This window comes from Hyla sarda, chromosome 4 (genome assembly GCF_029499605.1).
Source record: "Hyla sarda isolate aHylSar1 chromosome 4, aHylSar1.hap1, whole genome shotgun sequence".
Lineage (NCBI taxonomy): Eukaryota > Metazoa > Chordata > Amphibia > Anura > Hylidae > Hyla > Hyla sarda.
This window is the reverse complement of record NC_079192.1, coordinates 242,838,346-242,857,218: the sequence shown is the minus strand read 5'-3', so window position 1 is coordinate 242,857,218 and position 18,873 is coordinate 242,838,346.

Below are 18,873 nucleotides of genomic sequence, written 5' to 3'. Positions count from 1 at the left end.
TTGCTAGGGCACAGTTACAGACTTAAAATAGAAATGTTGATACTAGTTAACAATCAAAAAGAATTCACTTGTTTCCATCCAATTAGTCATGCTTATTTGCTGTGGGAGTTTAGCTATTATTTATTATATTCTGTTAGATTGTGCTGACACTATTTCACAACACTGTATAGAGATTATTCCATTGTCCCTGCCTCCATTGGGTGCTTACTATTCTGCAGTAATGTATAGATTATTACATTGGTCCCTGACCCCACTAGGGCTACCAATATAACCTCAGTATGTTTTTTTGCAGTGTGAGAGAACCACAAAAATGGGGAAAACATATAGGGGGAGTTTATCAAAACCTGAGGTGAGGAAAAGTTGACCAGTTGCCCATAGCAACCAATCAGATTGCTTCCTTCATTTTTAACAAGGGCTCTGAAAAGTAAAAGAAGCAATCTGGTTGGTTGCTATGGGCATCTGGTCAACTTTTCCTCAGCACAGGTTTTGATAAATCTCTTCCATAGTATCCATTCAGATGTTGCATGGGTTAGATCTAAACCTGCACCCGAAATATGTGACAGAGGAAGGCTTTCTGCGCTAAAACATGTACTGTCTGTACCACTTCTATGACCAGATGTGAATAAACACGTCAGTTATTGCCTCCAACTTGGTGAGTGCAGAGATCTTCTTACTACTGATAATGTTCCTTGTGACACCTAGTGTTAAAAAGGCATAAAAAATAAAACAGTAGAAACAGTAAAAAACAAGTCTCCCTTTCGCTAAGTGTCAAATGTTAACCTTAGTGACCACTGACATGATTTTTGTGCAACAGTCATTACAGCATTTTATTTTATAATGTTTCTATGACACTCTAGAACAACATCTGTGCAGAACAATATGCAGTAGTGTCTGCTAGGACCGACTATGCTTAGCAAAGCTCCGACTGTGACATTATAAAGAATGTTTTCCGATATATGGTATATCTTTGCTGTATGTGAATGGTTTATGCACCACTTCAGGCATTTCCGCAAATGAGTGTCAGGATGTGGTTTTAGCTCAGGAGCCAATCAGCGAGGCGTATAGTTAGCCACATCTACTACAAAAGGAGCTTGGGTGGAGTATAATAAGCAGAGCCAATAGATACAGATCTAAGGTGACCATGCCTTAAAGACCGGTTACTATAGACATGGGTACTCTATAAAACATATACATAAAGTAATCGGCATCCAAGAAAAAAAAAAAAAGTAATTTGTAAAAATATATAGGGATACATGTAAGATAAGCATGTAAAACTCAAAGGCTAACATGGGCCAAAAAAACAAGGTTTAAGTTTATGTGGGCCGCATCCAAAAAAGGACATAGTAACACCGGCCCTTAAATTCTGGGAACGTGACGTGAGCGAACGTCAATACGAGGCCCCCACATTAGGTGATGTATAGGTTGGAGGATAGTTCCCCCCACATTAGGTTGACAGTATAGTTCCACCCACATTAGTTTGGAGGATAGTTCCCCCCACATTAGGTTGGCAGTATAGTTTTCCCCCCATTAGGTTGGCAGCATAGTTCCCCCACATTAGGTTGGCAGTATAGTTCCCCCAACATTAGGTTGGCAGTATAGTTCCCCCACATTAGGTTGGCAGTATAGTTCCCCCACATTAGGTTGGCACTATAGTTCCTCCACATTAGGTTGGCAGTATAGTCCCCCCACATTTGGTGTAGTATAGTTCCCCCACATTAGGTGCAGTATAGTTCCCCCACATTAGTTTGGCAGTATAGTTCCCCCACATTAGGTTGGCAGTATAGTTCCCCCACATTAGGTTGGCAGTATAGTTCCCCCACATTAGGTTGGCAGTATAGTTCCCCCACATTTGGTGCAGTATAGTTCCCCCACATTAGGTTGGCAGTATAGTTCCCCCACATTAGCTTGGCAGTATAGTTCCCCCACATTTGGTGCAGTATAGTTCCCCCACATTAGGTTGGCAGTATAGTTCCCCCACATTTGGTGCAGTATAGTTCCCCCACATTAGGTGTAGTATAGTTCCCCCACATTAGGTGCAGTATAGTTCCCCCACATTAGTTTGGCAGTATAGTTCCCCCACATTAGGTTGGCAGTATAGTTCCCCCACATTAGGTTGGCAGTATAGTTCCCCCACATTAGGTTGGCAGTATAGTTCCCCCACATTTGGTGCAGTATAGTTCCCCCACATTAGGTGTAGTATAGTTCCCCCACATTAGGTGCAGTATAGTTCCCCCACATTAGGTTGGCAGTATAGTTCCCCCACATTAGCTTGGCAGTATAGTTCCCCCCACATTTGGTGCAGTATAGTTCCCCCACATTAGGTGTAGTATAGTTCCCCCACATTAGGTGCAGTGTAGTTCCCCCCACATTAGGTTGGAGGATAGTTCCCCCCACATTAGGTTGGCAGTATAGTTTTCCCCACATTAGGTTGGCAGTATAGTTTTCCCCACATTAGGTTGGCAGTATAGTTCCCCCACATTAGGTGTGCAGTATAGTTCCCCCACATTAGGTGCAGTATAGTTCCCCCACATTAGGTTGGCAGTATAGTTCCCCCACATTAGATTGGCAGTATAGTTCCCCCACATTAGGTTGGCAGTATAGTTCCCCCACATTAGGTTGGCAGTATAGTTCCCCCACATTTGGTGCAGTATAGTTCCCCCACATTAGGTGTAGTATAGTTCCCCCACATTAGGTGCAGTATAGTTCCCCCACATTAGGTTGGCAGTATAGTTCCCCCACATTTGGTGCAGTATAGTTCCCCCACATTAGGTGTAGTATAGTTCCCCCACATTAGGTGCAGTAAAGTTCCCCCCACATTAGGTTGGAGGATAGTTCCCCCCCACATTAGGTTGGCAGTATAGTTTTCCCCACATTAGGTTGGCAGTATAGTTTTCCCCACATTAGGTTGGCAGTATAGTTCCCTCACATTAGGTTGGCAGTATAGTTCCCCCAACATTAGGTTGGCAGTATAGTTCCCCACATTAGGTTGGCAGTATAGTTCCCCCACATTTGGTGCAGTATAGTTCCCCCACATTAGGTTGGCAGTATAGTTCCCCCACATTTGGTGCAGTATAGTTCCCCCACATTAGGTGTAGTATAGTTCCCCCACATTAGGTGCAGTATAGTTCCCCCACATTAGTTTGGCAGTATAGTTCCCCCACATTAGGTTGGCAGTATAGTTCCCCCACATTAGGTTGGCAGTATAGTTCCCCCACATTAGGTTGGCAGTATAGTTCCCCCACATTTGGTGCAGTATAGTTCCCCCACATTAGGTGTAGTATAGTTCCCCCACATTAGGTGCAGTATAGTTCCCCCACATTAGGTTGGCAGTATAGTTCCCCCACATTAGCTTGGCAGTATAGTTCCCCCCACATTTGGTGCAGTATAGTTCCCCCACATTAGGTGTAGTATAGTTCCCCCACATTAGGTGCAGTGTAGTTCCCCCCACATTAGGTTGGAGGATAGTTCCCCCCACATTAGGTTGGCAGTATAGTTTTCCCCACATTAGGTTGGCAGTATAGTTTTCCCCACATTAGGTTGGCAGTATAGTTCCCCCACATTAGGTGTGCAGTATAGTTCCCCCACATTAGGTGCAGTATAGTTCCCCCACATTAGGTTGGCAGTATAGTTCCCCCACATTAGATTGGCAGTATAGTTCCCCCACATTAGGTTGGCAGTATAGTTCCCCCACATTAGGTTGGCAGTATAGTTCCCCCACATTTGGTGCAGTATAGTTCCCCCACATTAGGTGTAGTATAGTTCCCCCACATTAGGTGCAGTATAGTTCCCCCACATTAGGTTGGCAGTATAGTTCCCCCACATTTGGTGCAGTATAGTTCCCCCACATTAGGTGTAGTATAGTTCCCCCACATTAGGTGCAGTAAAGTTCCCCCCACATTAGGTTGGAGGATAGTTCCCCCCCACATTAGGTTGGCAGTATAGTTTTCCCCACATTAGGTTGGCAGTATAGTTTTCCCCCCATTAGGTTGGCAGTATAGTTCCCTCACATTAGGTTGGCAGTATAGTTCCCCCAACATTAGGTTGGCAGTATAGTTCCCCCACATTAGGTTGGCAGTATAGTTCACCCACATTAGGTTGGCAGTATAGTTCCCCCACATTAGGTTGGCAGTATAGTTCCCCCACATTAGGTGCAGTATAGTTCCCCCACATTAGGTGCAGTATAGTTCCCCCACATTAGGTGCAGTATAGTTCCCCCCACATTAGGTGCAGCACAGTTCCCCCACATGAGGTGCAGTATAGTTCCCCCATATTAGGTGCAGTATAGTTCCCCCACATTAGGTGCATTATAGTTCCCCCACATTAGGTGCAGTATAGTTTCCCACATTAGGTTGGCAGTATAGTTCCCCCACATTTGGTGCAGTATAGTTCCCCCACATTAGGTGTAGTATAGTTCCCCCACATTAGGTGCAGTATAGTTCCCCCACATTAGGTTGGCAGTATAGTTCCCCCACATTTGGTGCAGTATAGTTCCCCCACATTAGGTGTAGTATAGTTCCCCCACATTAGGTGCAGTAAAGTTCCCCCCACATTAGGTTGGAGGATAGTTCCCCCCCCCCACATTAGGTTGGCAGTATAGTTTTCCCCACATTAGGTTGGCAGTATAGTTTTCCCCACATTAGGTTGGCAGTATAGTTCCCTCACATTAGGTTGGCAGTATAGTTCCCCCACATTAGGTTGGCAGTATAGTTCCCCCACATTAGGTTGGCAGTATAGTTCACCCACATTAGGTTGGCAGTATAGTTCCCCCACATTAGGTTGGCAGTATAGTTTCCCCACATTAGGTGCAGTATAGTTCCCCCACATTAGGTGCAGTATAGTTCCCCCACATTAGGTGCAGTATAGTTCCCCCACATTAGGTGCAGTATAGTTCCCCCCACATTAGGTGCAGCACAGTTCCCCCACATGAGGTGCAGTATAGTTTCCCACATTAGGTGCAGTATAGTTCCCCCACATTAGGTGCAGTATAGTTCCCTACATTAGGTGAAGTATGTTCCCCCACAGACATACAGCCTCCAGCCATATACAGTGTATGGCTAGAGGCTGTATGCCTGTGTACTACCCCACTTCAGTGCTCTGACCACCACTCCTCCGGTCCGGCCATAGCAGTAGGTCCTAGGAACGGAGAAGCGGTGGTCTGAGCACCGAAGCCGCTGCCGCTGGTCACTTACCATGCTGGCCAGCGCGTGTCTGCCACCTCCATGTTCCGCTCCTCCGCGCCTCCATTGCTATGGGCACATGCACGGGACGTCAGTGACGTCCCGGCGTGTGATATATCTCCTGGCGGCCCCTGCATTTTTAAACTTAACGCGGGGCCGCAGAGAGTTGACGGGGGCATCCCTGTGTCCCGAAAACATCTTTTGGGACACAGGGATGTCCGGGCCGCAAATATATTTATTGTGGGCCGCATGCGGCCCGTGGGCCACATGTTTGACACCCATGATGTAAGATATATGCAGGGAACTTAGGATTAGATAGTAAACACTTGGCAGTAGTGTTGGCACCAATATCCTAGAATTCATGAATCCAATATTAAAATAAGGGCAGTATGCTGAAATAAGAGTATTAAAGGCTGACTGAATAATAGTGGCATTCACCCCCCATAGGCTAAAGATATCTGTTTAATGCCCTTACAGTTTTTACTGAGCTCTGCTTGGGCTAAAGGCCAATACTGTTTAGCCCAAGCAGAGCCCAGGTTGATCATGCGGGTGCAATGACAGCACAAGCAGCAGGATCCCAGCTGTAATACACAGGAATACCCAGCTGCAAATGCCAGGAAAAGAGATGAATCTGTTCCTGGCAGTTTAACCCCTTAAATGTCACGATCAATAGCGAGCATTGCATCTATGAGATTTGTTAATATCGGCAGCCCAGGAACTCTTTAGTCTTGCAGATATGATACATTAGCTTTTTGGTTTTAATGGCTAACAAGAACAAAACAAAACAAATTATGTTACATGGCGAGCTTTCAAACCAATTTAGAGTTGTTCTTATATATCTTGTAGGGAACAGCTCACTCTGTGGGGTCAGCAATGACAGTATTCAGAAAGGCAGCGGGTTTCTAACATCCAAGAGGATGCTTATTCAAATTATTTTTTGGCACAAAGCACAGTGTCAACAAAACAACAAAACCTAAGCCTGTCTGGCTCTAACTAAACATCAGGATACCTCACTATCCTACTGTAGGCCTAATGTCTGGCTCCAAGCAAAATCACGAATTTTCCATGCGGTGACCCAGTACAGAATAAGGAATTCTTCTGTACTCCTGCCCATCCTGTGTGGCAGATGCTGCTTCAATGTCTGTCTTGGGCCACTCTCCTCAGGACTTTCTATAATTCACCATATAATGCAATGTTATATAATGGTTAATGTACAAGTATTTTCTATGTACTTGTTACTTTAAGAATCCTGTTGCTATGAACCTTGTTGTTAGGGGAGTATGCAAAGGTGAACCAGGTGACTTATCCCGCCAATGGGATCTCTCTAAATTCCTCCTATATATAGTGAGGTCAGAGTTCAGCTCTCTTAGTCTCTTGCTGTGGTGCAGTTTGGTGAAGTGTGAAGCCTGTCTGTGAGGTGATTCTGAAGGAGGCCTGAGGCCTAGTCCATCAACCACTCATCTACTACCAGTTAACCCCACTACCCAGGTGAAAGTGAAGGCCTTGCAGTAAGTACTAAGTCCGGGGAATTTAATACAAGTCAAGTCCAGCAAGTTAGTCAAGCTCAAGTCCCTAAAGTATAGTGTGAGCTGCATACCAGTCAAGTCAGTCATATACAGCACAATCAACTATAAGTCCCAGCAAGCTGATAAGCTTCCCAAAGTTCACCCTGCATCTCCTTCACGCTAATCTGAGCTGTAACGGATTGTACCATTGTACCTACCTCAGTAAAGCAAACCAGTTATCTGTAACCTTGCGTTGGAGTGATTATTTGCCCCGTGCCTGGCACAGAAGAAGCTGGTCTACCTCGGATGGTGTATAGGTAAACCACACCCTGGCGTGACGAAACGGTTAATTACACATTACCCTCATCTGACTCGACAACTTTTGACGTCCTAGGATACGGGTGTGTGCCTTATGCAAGAACCCCGCCCAGTCTGAACTATGTCCATATTGCAGAAATTGCGCCAGTATTGTACGGGACTTTGTCTGTGAAAATGCCTATGCGAAGAGACGCTTGTAAAATAGAGGGGGAGGAGAAACGTTTATGGTCTGCGACTGTGAAAAGTACAAGTCTATGTCCGTCATGTGTTAAGTGCGAACAGAAGCCAAGCTGTGTAAAACAAAATGTCAGGTACCTGAAAGTGTTAAAGAAGTTGGAGAAAAGCCCGTGAAGAATGCCCGATAAAGTCTTGGTCCTGCTTCTGGGCGTGGAAGCCAGGACTCCATGCTAAATCCAAGGTGGAACCTTTTGCCGTCGGTTTTTGGTATGTATTGCATACCAGTCTATCCCGATCTGCTCTAATTTCAATATCTAGAAAATTAATAATGTCTTTACTCATAGTGGAAGTGAAGTGAATGTTGTGATTATTTGTGTTTAACTCATGAATAAAAAATTCCAAATCAACCAAATCCCCTTTCCAAATCAAAATAATGTAATCTATATATCTTTTCCAGAGCACCAGGTTTGCGCCAAATCAGAGAATGATGTTATCCTCCTCCCAAGATGCCATAAATAAATTTGCGTAGCTTGGCGCAAAACTGATGACCATTGTAGTACCAACTTGCTGTAAATAATATTCATCCTTAAAATAAAAATAATTGTGCATTAAAATAAAGTGAATTGCTGAAGAGATATACTCAATTTGTTGTGGTTTAATGTGCCCCTGTTCCAAAAATATTTTTACAGCAGATATACCTAGATAGTGATGAATAATAATATATAAAGAAGAAACATCTAGTGTGGCTAAAATATGGTCCCCTGTCCATGGTAATGATTCTACTATTGACACTACTTGAGTGGTGTCCTTCAGATATGTGTGTGTCTTTCGTACAAATGGCTGCAAAAATCTGTCAATGTACTGGGATAGGTTCGAAGTGATCGAACCTATCCAGGAAACGATGGGGCAGCCTGGTGTCTTTGGGAGACAATAGAATATGGGTAATCTTTCAGGTGTTCCAAGAATGAATTTGTACTCTTTATTGTTAATTATAATCTTCTTCTATGGCTTCTTTACACAAAGTTTGTAATTGTTGCCCAATTCGGTAGTTGTTTTTATAGGTGAAAGTATCACCAAGCTGTCGCCAACACTCCTGATTATAATCGTCAGTATTTAAGATCACAATGCCGCCCCCCTTATCAGCGGGGTAGATTGTGATCTCAGTATTTGATTGAAATTATTTTATAGCCTTTCTCTCCTTATATGCCACATTGTCCTTGTGATGTAGTTTTGATTTGCCTTAACCCCTTAAGGACCCAGGGCGTATGGGTACGCCCTGGCTCCTTGGTACTTAAGGACCCAGGGCATACCTGTCCCGCGGCGGGGACTGGACCTGGATGCCTGCTGAAAACATTGAGCAGGCATCCCATGCAAATGCCTGGGGGGGGGTTGTAGTTTTGCAAGTTTTGTAGTTTTGCAACATCTGGAGGGCCACAGCCACTGTGCAGTGGTCTCCAAACTGTGTCCTTCCAGATGTTGCAAAACTACAACTCTCAAATTGCCCATACAGCCCAGGCATGCTGGGAGTTGTAGTTCTGTAACATTTTGCCCTTCAGATGTTGCAGAACTACAACTCCCAGCATGCCTGGACAGTCTCGTCATGCTGGGAGATGTAGTTTTTCAACATCTGGAAGGGCACAGTTTGGATACCACTATACAGTGGTGTCCAAACTGTAGCCCTCCAGATGTTGCAAAACTACAATTCAAAGTATGCCGAGACTGTCCAGGCATGCTGGGAGTTGTAGTTCGGCAGCATCTGTCCCTTCAGATGTTTAGGTTTTGCAACATCTGGATGGCTACAGTTTGGACACCACTACACAGTAGTCTCTAAACTGTTCTCCTCCAGTAGTTGCATAACTACAACTCCCAACATGCCCTTTGGCTGTCCGTGCATGCTGAGAGTTGTAGTTTTGCAACAACTGGAGGCACACTGGTTGGGAAACATTGTCTGTTTCCTAACTCATTGTTTCCCAACCCGTGTGCCTCCAGCAGTTGCAAAACTATAACTCCCAGCATGCACTGAGAGACTATGCATATTGGGAGTTGTAGTTTTGCAACAGCTGGAGGCACACTGGTTGGGAAACACTGAGTTATGTTTTGCAACCAGTGTGCCTCCAGCTGTTGCATAACTACAACCCCCAGCATCCATAGACAGCCAAAGGACAGCCAAACACTACATATAAACATACCCCTACACAGTACCCCCCCCCCACCGCAGTAAAAATGAAAAACATCCGGTACGTCACTGTTTCCAAAACGGAGCCTCCAGTTGATGCAAAACAACCACTCCCAGTATTGCCTGACAGCCATTGACCCTGTTTGGGAATCACTGGCATAGAATACCCCTATACCCACCATGCAAATCCTTAATTTAGGCCTCAAATGCGCATGGTGCTCTCTCACTTCGGAGCCCTGTCGTATTTCAAGGCAACAGTTTAGGGCAACATATGGGATATTTCCATACTTGGGAGAAAATGCCTAAGAAATTTTGGGGGGCTTTTTCTCTTTTTACCTCTTATTAAAAGTTGGGGTCTACTCCAGCATGTTATTGTAGAAAAAAAAATATTTTTACACTAACATACCAGTATGTTGCCCCATACTTTTCATTTTCACAAGAGGTAAAAGGAAAAAAAGGCCCCCAAATTTGTAACACAATTTCTCCTGAGTACGGAAATACCCCATATGTGGACGTAAAATGCTCTGCGGGCGCACAACAATGCTCAGGAGTGAGAGCGCACCATGTACATTTGAGGTGATTTGCACAGGGGTTGCAGATCGTTACAGTGTTTCTGACACAAACACAAAAAAAAAACACCCACATGTGACCCAATTTTAGAAAACTACACCCCTCACGGAATGTAACAAGGGGTAAAGTGAGCCTTATTTTTTCACTAAAATGCTGGTGTTATCTTAAATTTTTCATCTTCACAAGGGGTAATAGGGAAAAAAAATACATAATTTGTAACCCCATTTCTTCTGAGTATATAAATACCCCATATGTGGAAGTAAAGTGCTCTGCTGGCGCACTACAATGCTCTGAAGAGAAGGAGCGCCATTGGGCTTTTGGAGAGAAAATGTGTCTGGAATTGAAGGCCATGTCCATTTACAAAGCCCCCATGGTGCCAGAACAGTGGAACCCCCCCCCCCCCCACACACACATGTGACCCCCATTTTGGAAACTACACCCCTCATGGAATGTAATAAGAGGTGCAGTGAGCATTTACACCCCGCAGATGTCTGACAGATTTTTGGAACAGTGGTCCATGAAAATGAGAAATTCAATTTTTCATTTGCACAGCCCACGATTCCAAAGATTTGTCAAACACCAGTGTGTGAAAATGCTCACTGCACCCCTTGTTACGTGCCTTGAGTGGTGTACTTTCCAAAATAGTATGCCATGTGTGTTTGTTTGTTTTTCGCTGTTATGGCACAATAGGGGCTTCCTAAATGTAATCTAGTGCACCCACAGAACACTTTACATACACATATGAGATATTTCCTTACTCGAGAGAAATTGGGTTACAAATTTTAGGAAGATTTCTCTCCTTTTACCCCTTGTAAAAATAAAAAAATTGGGTTTACAAGAACATGAGAGTGTAAAAAAAATGAAGATTTTGAATTTTCTCCTTCAATTTGCTGCTATTCCTGTGAAACACCTAAAGGGTTAACAAACTTTCTGAATGTCATTTTGAATAATTTGAGGGGTGCAGTTTTTATAATGGGGTCATTTGTGGGGTATTTCTAATATGAAGGCCCTTCAAATCCACTTCAAAACTGAACTGGTCCCTGAAAAATTCCGATTTTGAAAATTTTGTGAAAAATTGGAAAATTGCTGCTGTACTTTGAAGACCTCTGATGTCTTCCAAAAGTAAAAACATGTCAACTTTGTGATGCAAACATAAAGTAGACATATCTTGTATATGTGAATCAATATATAATTTATTTGGGATGTCCATTTTCTTTATAAGCAGAGAGCTTCAAAGTTAAAAAAATAAAATCTAAATTTTCATTTTTTTCATCAAATTTTGGAATTGATAAAATTATGCAAGTATTGACGAAAATTTACCACTAACATAAAGTATAATATGTCACAAGAAAACTATCTCGGAATCAGCATGAAAAGTAAAAGCATCCCAGAGTTATTAATGCTTAAAGTGACAGTGGTCAGATGTGCAAAAAATGCCCTGGTCCTTAAGGTGAAAATGGGCTGGGTGCTTAAGGGGTTAAATCTCCCTCCACTGATTTTTTGAAAGTGGAAATATCAGGGCCCATCAGTTTTCTTGGAAAAAAAACATGACTTTAATTTTCATTCAGTATGTAAGTACTTTGATTTGGCCTCTTGTTGCTCCAATGGGTGTCTGAGAAAATATTTCTTCAGACATACATTGCAGGCTTGGAATTTGTTTAAAGAATATGAGGGTGCAAATTTTAAACCTTTATTTCATAAAGATTCTTGTGCCGATGTAAGTTGGTGATTGCTTAAATTTATAATTAATGTGACAGAAGCTTTTAGTGGATTTTGCCCATTTTTAATGTAGGTTGAGATTGTATTTCTATTCCTGTATCTTCTACGTGTCCTCTTTTTTGGGGGGTTCCTATTGTCTCTAGTGTGATTGAATTTGTCTGGACCGGGTGGACTTCTACTGGAACTGTTTGTATTCTTTGTATCACCTTTGGTACTTGTGTTAATTGATTTGTTTGTGTCTCCCTGTATGGGGATTGATTGTGATACTTATTTTTGGTATGGTCTGTTCTGGTATGTGTAATTGTTTACATAGGGTTTCTGATATGGGGTATGTGGGGTATTTTTTCTCCCTCCATAGGGTTTGTATTTCTGAGTATAGGGGGGGGGATTTCGGTAATGGTGATCCTCCCTTGTAAAATAGTTTCCCCTGTGGTATTGATCTCTCCCCTATAAAAAATTTCTCACTTAAAGGGGCATATCTATTTGCCAGGGTCGGGGTTTTTGTTTAAAGTCCCATACAAGTCTATGGGAAATATATGTTACTGCATAACTTCCAAATGGCTGGAGATATTTCAATAATACTTGGTCACATTTTACTTATATGTCCACTTAAAATATATTATAGTTTATTTAACCCTTAACTACCCCCTTTTGTGAGGGTTGGGTTTTTGTTTAAAGTCCCATGCAAATCTATGGGAAATGTATGTTCCCACATAACTTCTGTACGGCTGGAGATATTTCAATAATACCTGGTACACCTATTACTTATATGTCAAATAAAAAGATATGATAGTTAAATTAAAGCTTACATAAAATATGGGTTTTTGTTTCAAGTCCCATGCTAGCATATGGGACTTTCAGTACCTTACTCCACAAGCTCCACTCTGCATCTCCTGGGGAATGTGTCAATCCGGCTAGCAAGCCACACCCCATCTCACAAAGAGAGGAGGTCGGGATAGGAGGTCGAGATATGAGGATGGGATATGAGCTCGGCATATGAGGACAGGATATGAGGTCAAGATAGGAGGACGGGATAGGAGGTTGGGATAGGAAGTTGGGATAGGAGGTCGAGATATGAGGATGGGATATGAGGACAGGATATGAGGTTGAGATAGGAGGACGGGATAGGAGGTCGGGATATGATGACGGGATAGGAGGTCGGGATATGATGATGGGATATGAGGTCGGGATATGAGGACGAGATATGAGGACGGGATATGAGGACGGGATATGAGGTTGAGATATGAGGACGGGAAAGGAGGTCGGATATGAGGTCGAGATATCAGGACGGCATATGAGGACGGGATATGAGGACGGGATTTGAGGTTGAGATATGAGGACGGGATAGGAGGTCGCGATATGAGGTCGAGATATGAGGTCGGGATAGGAGGACAGGATAGGAGGACAGGATAGGAGGACGGGATAGGAGGTCGGGATATGAAGTCGAGATATGAGGACGGGATATGAGGATGGGATATGAGGTCGGGATATGAGGTTGAGATATGAGGACGGGATATGAGAACGGATATGGGGTTGGGATATGACAACAATATATGGGGATGGGATATGAAGTCAAAAGCTTCCTCCTTTGTTGATTTTCCTCCCCAACAAGGATGAGGAAGGAAAAACCTGGCAAGGCCGGGTACTCAGCTAGTATCCAATAAATGAGATAAACTTTTTACCTCCCATTGGTTCCTCAATCTCTTAGACATAACATTTTCCAATTTTTTTAATGTTTGGATTAATAACATATCGTTTTCTTCACTTGGAAAGTGCTGTTCATTAAATATACTGTGCAGTATCATTAAATCTAAACTTTTCAATAGATTGTTTTTTGCTTTCCAAGTGAGACCAAATCTTCATTGGTAATTGGAGCATGTTCACACTAGGTATAAAAGAAATTGGTAAACTAGTAAAAAAGAAGAATAGTGCAGCTCATAATTAGTTACTGACCAAGGTTAAAGGGGTTATCCTGGAAAAAACTTTTTTATATATATCAACTGGCTCCAGAAAGTAAAACAGATTTGTAAATTACTTCTATTAAAAAATCTTAATCCTTTCAGTACTTATGAGCTTCTGAAGTTAAGGTTGTTCTTTTCTGTCTAAGTGCTCTCTGATGACACGTGTCTCGGGAACCGACCAGTTTAGAAGAGGTTTGCTATGGGGATTTGCTTCTAAACTGGGGGGTTCCCGAGACATGTGTCATCAGAGAGCACATAGACAGAAAAGAACAACCTTAACTTCAGAAGCTCATAAGTACTGAAAGGATTAATATTTTTTAATAGAAGTATTTACAAATCTGTTTAACTTTCTGGAGCCAGATGATATATAAAAAAAAGTTTTTTTTTCCTGGATAAGACCTTTAATTGGGTGTACACCTATACCCAAGGTGTGATTTAACAAAGCTACTTAGGGAAATATAAAAGAAACTCAAACCTCAAGGACATTATTGATGATGCTATATAATAAATTATTGATTCAGAGACCGTGCTTCAATAACAAATAGAATTATTAATTAAAATAAAATTCTAAAATACATCTAGTATCCTCTCACAGGGCCCTTGTGTGAGGAATACTCTAGTAAAATTCACACACAAGTAACAATATTATGCACACTGCAGTAGGTGGATTATTGGTATATGATATATATCTGAATAATGTATCAGACAGTCCGGCATTTACTTGTCCATAATTTCTGGTTATAGTGCAAAAATGGTGGAATAAAGATGGTAGAATTGTCCATATAGAGAACTAGTAGCACTACAATGCTCTTGTACACCTGTAGGAATAAAAGATATTACCAGCTATGCTGTAGAATAGTCCCGTCCTTTCTCGCTGAATTAGGAGTGAAGGCAGACACTCGCAGACTGGAGGTAATCGCAGGATGATGGTAAAGCGCTGGCATGCGCTAGTGCGGCTGGTCCGAACAGCCCCGGATCCGGTGTAAGCCACACAGTGAGGGAGATTTATCAAAACCTGTCCAGAGGAAGAGTTGCCCAGTTGCAGATAGCAACCAATCAGATAATTTCTTTCATTTTTAACAAGGCCTCTGCAAAATGAAAGAAGCTAGCACAACTACTGAGGAAAGGGTCGATAATCTTATGTAAAGTACCTTGAAACATGTCTAGTTTTCCAGTGCAGGAGACGCACTGCCTACTGTGTGGAATATTACAAACTACTGGTCCGTGCTGTTCCACCATATACCAGCCTCACCTGTCCAGCGATCCATCTCCCGTTCCCGCTGCTGCAGCTGATGTCAGGCGCTGCTAACACGAGGTACTGGGATCTGCTGGCTTACAGACATCCTTAGGAGACACTGTGCGGCTTACACTAGGTCCGGGGCTGTTCGGACCAGCCGCACTGGAGCATGCTAGCGCTTTACAATAATAATTAATACAAGTGAAGTCCAGCAAGTTAGTCAAGCTCAAGTTACTAAAGTCTAGTGTGGGCTGCATACAAGTCAAGTCAGTCATATATAACACAATCAACTATAAGTCCCAGCAAGCCAATAAGCTTCCCAAGTTCAATCTGCATCTCCTTTACGCTAATCTGAGCTATAACTGATTGTAACATCTTTCCAGCCTCAGTAAAGCAAACCAGTTATCCGAAACCTTGGGTCAAAGTGATTATATTAAACCCCAACAGCCCTTTGTTTTAAGGCTTCCTCCCCAGCATTCAACACAGGAAGCCTCACCAGAGAACACCATGGCGAAAGGAAACCCCATAGTGGACTTGGGGTGCAGACTGAAGCACTCCCACTTCCAACCTGTCATCCAGTCCAGGATATCCAGCCCATGTAACTTAAACAAAAGAGCCCTAGCAGTCTATGCTCTGCTAAAGCAGCATATAACCTTCGGGATTTCCTCTACCGTGCCTGGCTGAGAAAACCAGGTGAGATATACACCCCATCCACCACTTTCCCGTACACTTTGCCACAATCTGGAGAAAAAAAATTTAGGGAAAGATTTATCAAATACTGTGCAGAGGAAGAGTGGTGCAGTTGCCCATGGCAACCAATCAGATCACTTCTTTCATTTTTAAAGCGATCTGATTGGTTGCCATGGGCAACTGCATCATTCTTCTTCTGCACAGGTTTTGATAAATCTTCCCCATAGACTGTTAGCTCTTGCCACCAGGGCCCTTACTCCTCTTGTTTGACTTTTAGTATGTAATATTGTTATGTTTGAAACTTGTCTTTATATGTACCCCCAACCATTGTAAGTTGTATACACACATACACAAACAACCTAGCAGACAAAAAGAATCAATTTGTAAAAAAATTTAAGTAAATTTAAAAGATAAGGAAAGCAAACTGTAACTGTTCTATTGTCTCTAAATTGATGTTATAGGGGTATTCCGCCTATAACATGATGTCTGATCACGGGGGTCCCATCGCTGGGGACCCGTGCGATCTCGGCCATGGGGCCCAGACATCCGATGCACGGAGCGAACTTCACTTTGTGCCGGATGACCGTCGATGCGGTAAGGAGGCTCGTGACGTCAAGGTCACGCTCGCTTATGACTTGCCCCCTCAATGTAAGTCTATGGAAGGGGGTGTGACGGCCATCACGCCCCCTCCTATAGACTTGCATTGAGGCATGACATCACGAGCCTTCGGCGCTGCACCCGATGCATTAAACAAATGCAGGGTGCCCCCAGTAGCGGACATCTTATCCCCTATCCTTTGGATAGGGGATAAGATGTCTAGGGGCAGAGTACCCCTTTAAGTACCAGAGATTTGATGTCACCTTATCTCTGGATCAAATTCCATAGGCCTGGGAGACCCAAAAAGCTGGGGATTCAGCCCTGTTTTTTTAATAATGGGAGTGATTATCAGGTGATGGCTGAGATTATAGTCAGGCAGGGGGAATTTATTTGGCATACACACCCCTTACTGTACAACATAAACACCTTCTGACTGTATAATCCTGCCCATCAACTGAGTCCCTCCCATTTCTTAAATTAACCCTTAAGGACTCAGGCCATTTTCACCTTAAGAACCCAGCCATTTTTTGCACATCTGACCACTGTCACTTTAAGCATTAATAACTCTGGGATGCTTTTACTTTTCATTCTGATTACGAGATTGTTTTTTTCGTGACATATTCTACTTTATGTTAGTGGTAAAATTTTGTCTATACTTGCATCATTTCAAAATCTTTATTTTTTACACTTGCATGTTCTTGTAGACCCAGTTTTTGAATTTGTACAAGGGGTAAAAGGAGAGAAATCCCCCTAAAATGCGTTACCCAATTTCTGTCGAGTAAGGAAATACCTCATATGTGTATGTCAAGTGCTCTGTGGGTGCACTCCAAGGCTCAGAAGGGAAGGAGCGACAATGGGATTTTGAAGAGTGAGTTTTTCTGAAATGTTTTTTGGGGGGTATATCGCATTTAGGAAGCCCCTATGGTGTCAGAACTGCAAAAAAAAAAACATGGCATATTATTTTGGAAACTACACCCCTCAGGGAACGTAACAAGGGGTCCAGTGAGCCTTAACACCCCACAGGTGTTTGACGACTTTTCGTTAAAGTTGGATGTGTAAATTATAATTTTTTTCACTAAAGTGCTGGTTTTTCCCCAAATTTGACATTATTACAAGGGGTAATAGGAGAAAATGTCCCCCAAAATTTGTAACCCAATCTCTACTGAATACCCCATGTGTGGACGTCAAGTGCACTGCGGGTGAACTAGAATGCTCAGAAGAGAAGGAGTCACAATTGGCTTTTGGAAAGTAAATTTTGCTGTAATGGTTTTTGGGGGGCATGTCACATTTAGGAAGCCCCTATGGTGCCAGAGCAGCAAAAAAAAAAAAAAAACACACACAACACATGGCATACTATTTTGGAAACTAAACCCCTCAAGGAACGTAACAAGGGGTACAGTGAGCCTTAACACCCAACAGGTGTTTTACGACTTTTCGTTAAAGTTGAATGTGTAAATGAAAAAAAATAAAATTTTCACTAAAATGCTGTTTTTTGCCCCAATTTTTACAAGGGGTATTAGGAGAAAATGCCCCCAAAAATGTGTAACTCCATTTCTTCTGAGTATGGAAATACTCCATGTGTGGACATCAAGTGCTCTGCTGGCGCACTACAATGCTCAGAAAAAAAGAAGCGCCATTGATCTTTTGGAGAGAGAATTTGGTTGGAATAGAAGTCGGGGGTCTTGTGTGTTTACAAAGCCCCCGTGGTACCAAAACAGTGGACCCCCCCCCCACATGTAACCCCACTTTGGAAACTAAACCCCTCACCAAATTTTATAAGGGGTGCAGTGAGCATTTACACCCCACTGGCATTTGACAGGTCTTTGGAACAGTGGGCTGAGCAAATGAAAAATTACATTATTCATTTTCACAGACCACTGTTCCAAAAATCTGTCAGACACCTGTGGTTGTAAATGCTCATTGTACCTCTTATAACATTCCGTGAGGGGTTCAGATTCCAAAATGGAATCACATGTGGGGGGGGGTCCATTGTTCTGGCACTATGGGGGCTTTGTAAACACGCGTGGCCTTCAATTCCGGAAAAATTTTGTCGCCAAAGCCCAATGGCGCTCCCTCTTTTTTGAGCATTGTAGTGCGCCCGCAGCACTTTACATCCACATATGGGGGTATGTTCTTACTCAGAAGAAATGGGGTTACAAATTTTTGGGGGCTTTTTTTCCTATTTTCCCTTGTAAATGATAAATCTAGGGTAACACCAGCATTTTAGTTTTAGTTTTTTTTGTTTTCCCATCCAACTTTAAAGAAAATTCATCAAACACCTGTGGGGTGTTAAAGCTCACTATACCTTGTCATGTTCCGTGAGGGGTGTAGTTTCCAAAATGGGTGGGTATTTATTTTTTTGCGTTTATGTCAGAACCACTGTAAAATCAGCCACCCCTGTGTAAATCAAAAATTTAGGCCTCAAATGTACATAGTGCGCTCTCACTCCTGAGCCTTGTTGTGCACCCGCAGAGCATTTAACGCCCACATATGGGGTATTTCCGTACTCAGGAGAAATTGCGGTACACATTTCGGGGGTCTTTTCTTCTGTTACCTCTTGTGAAAATAAAAAGCATGGGGCAACACCAGCATGTTAGTGTAAATTTTTTTATACTAACAGGCTGGTGTAGACCCCAACTTTTGCTTTTCATAAGGGGTAAAAGGAGAAAATGCCCCCCAAAATTTGTAACGCAATTTCTCCTGAGTATGGAGATACCCCATATGAGGCTCTAAACTGTTTCCTTGA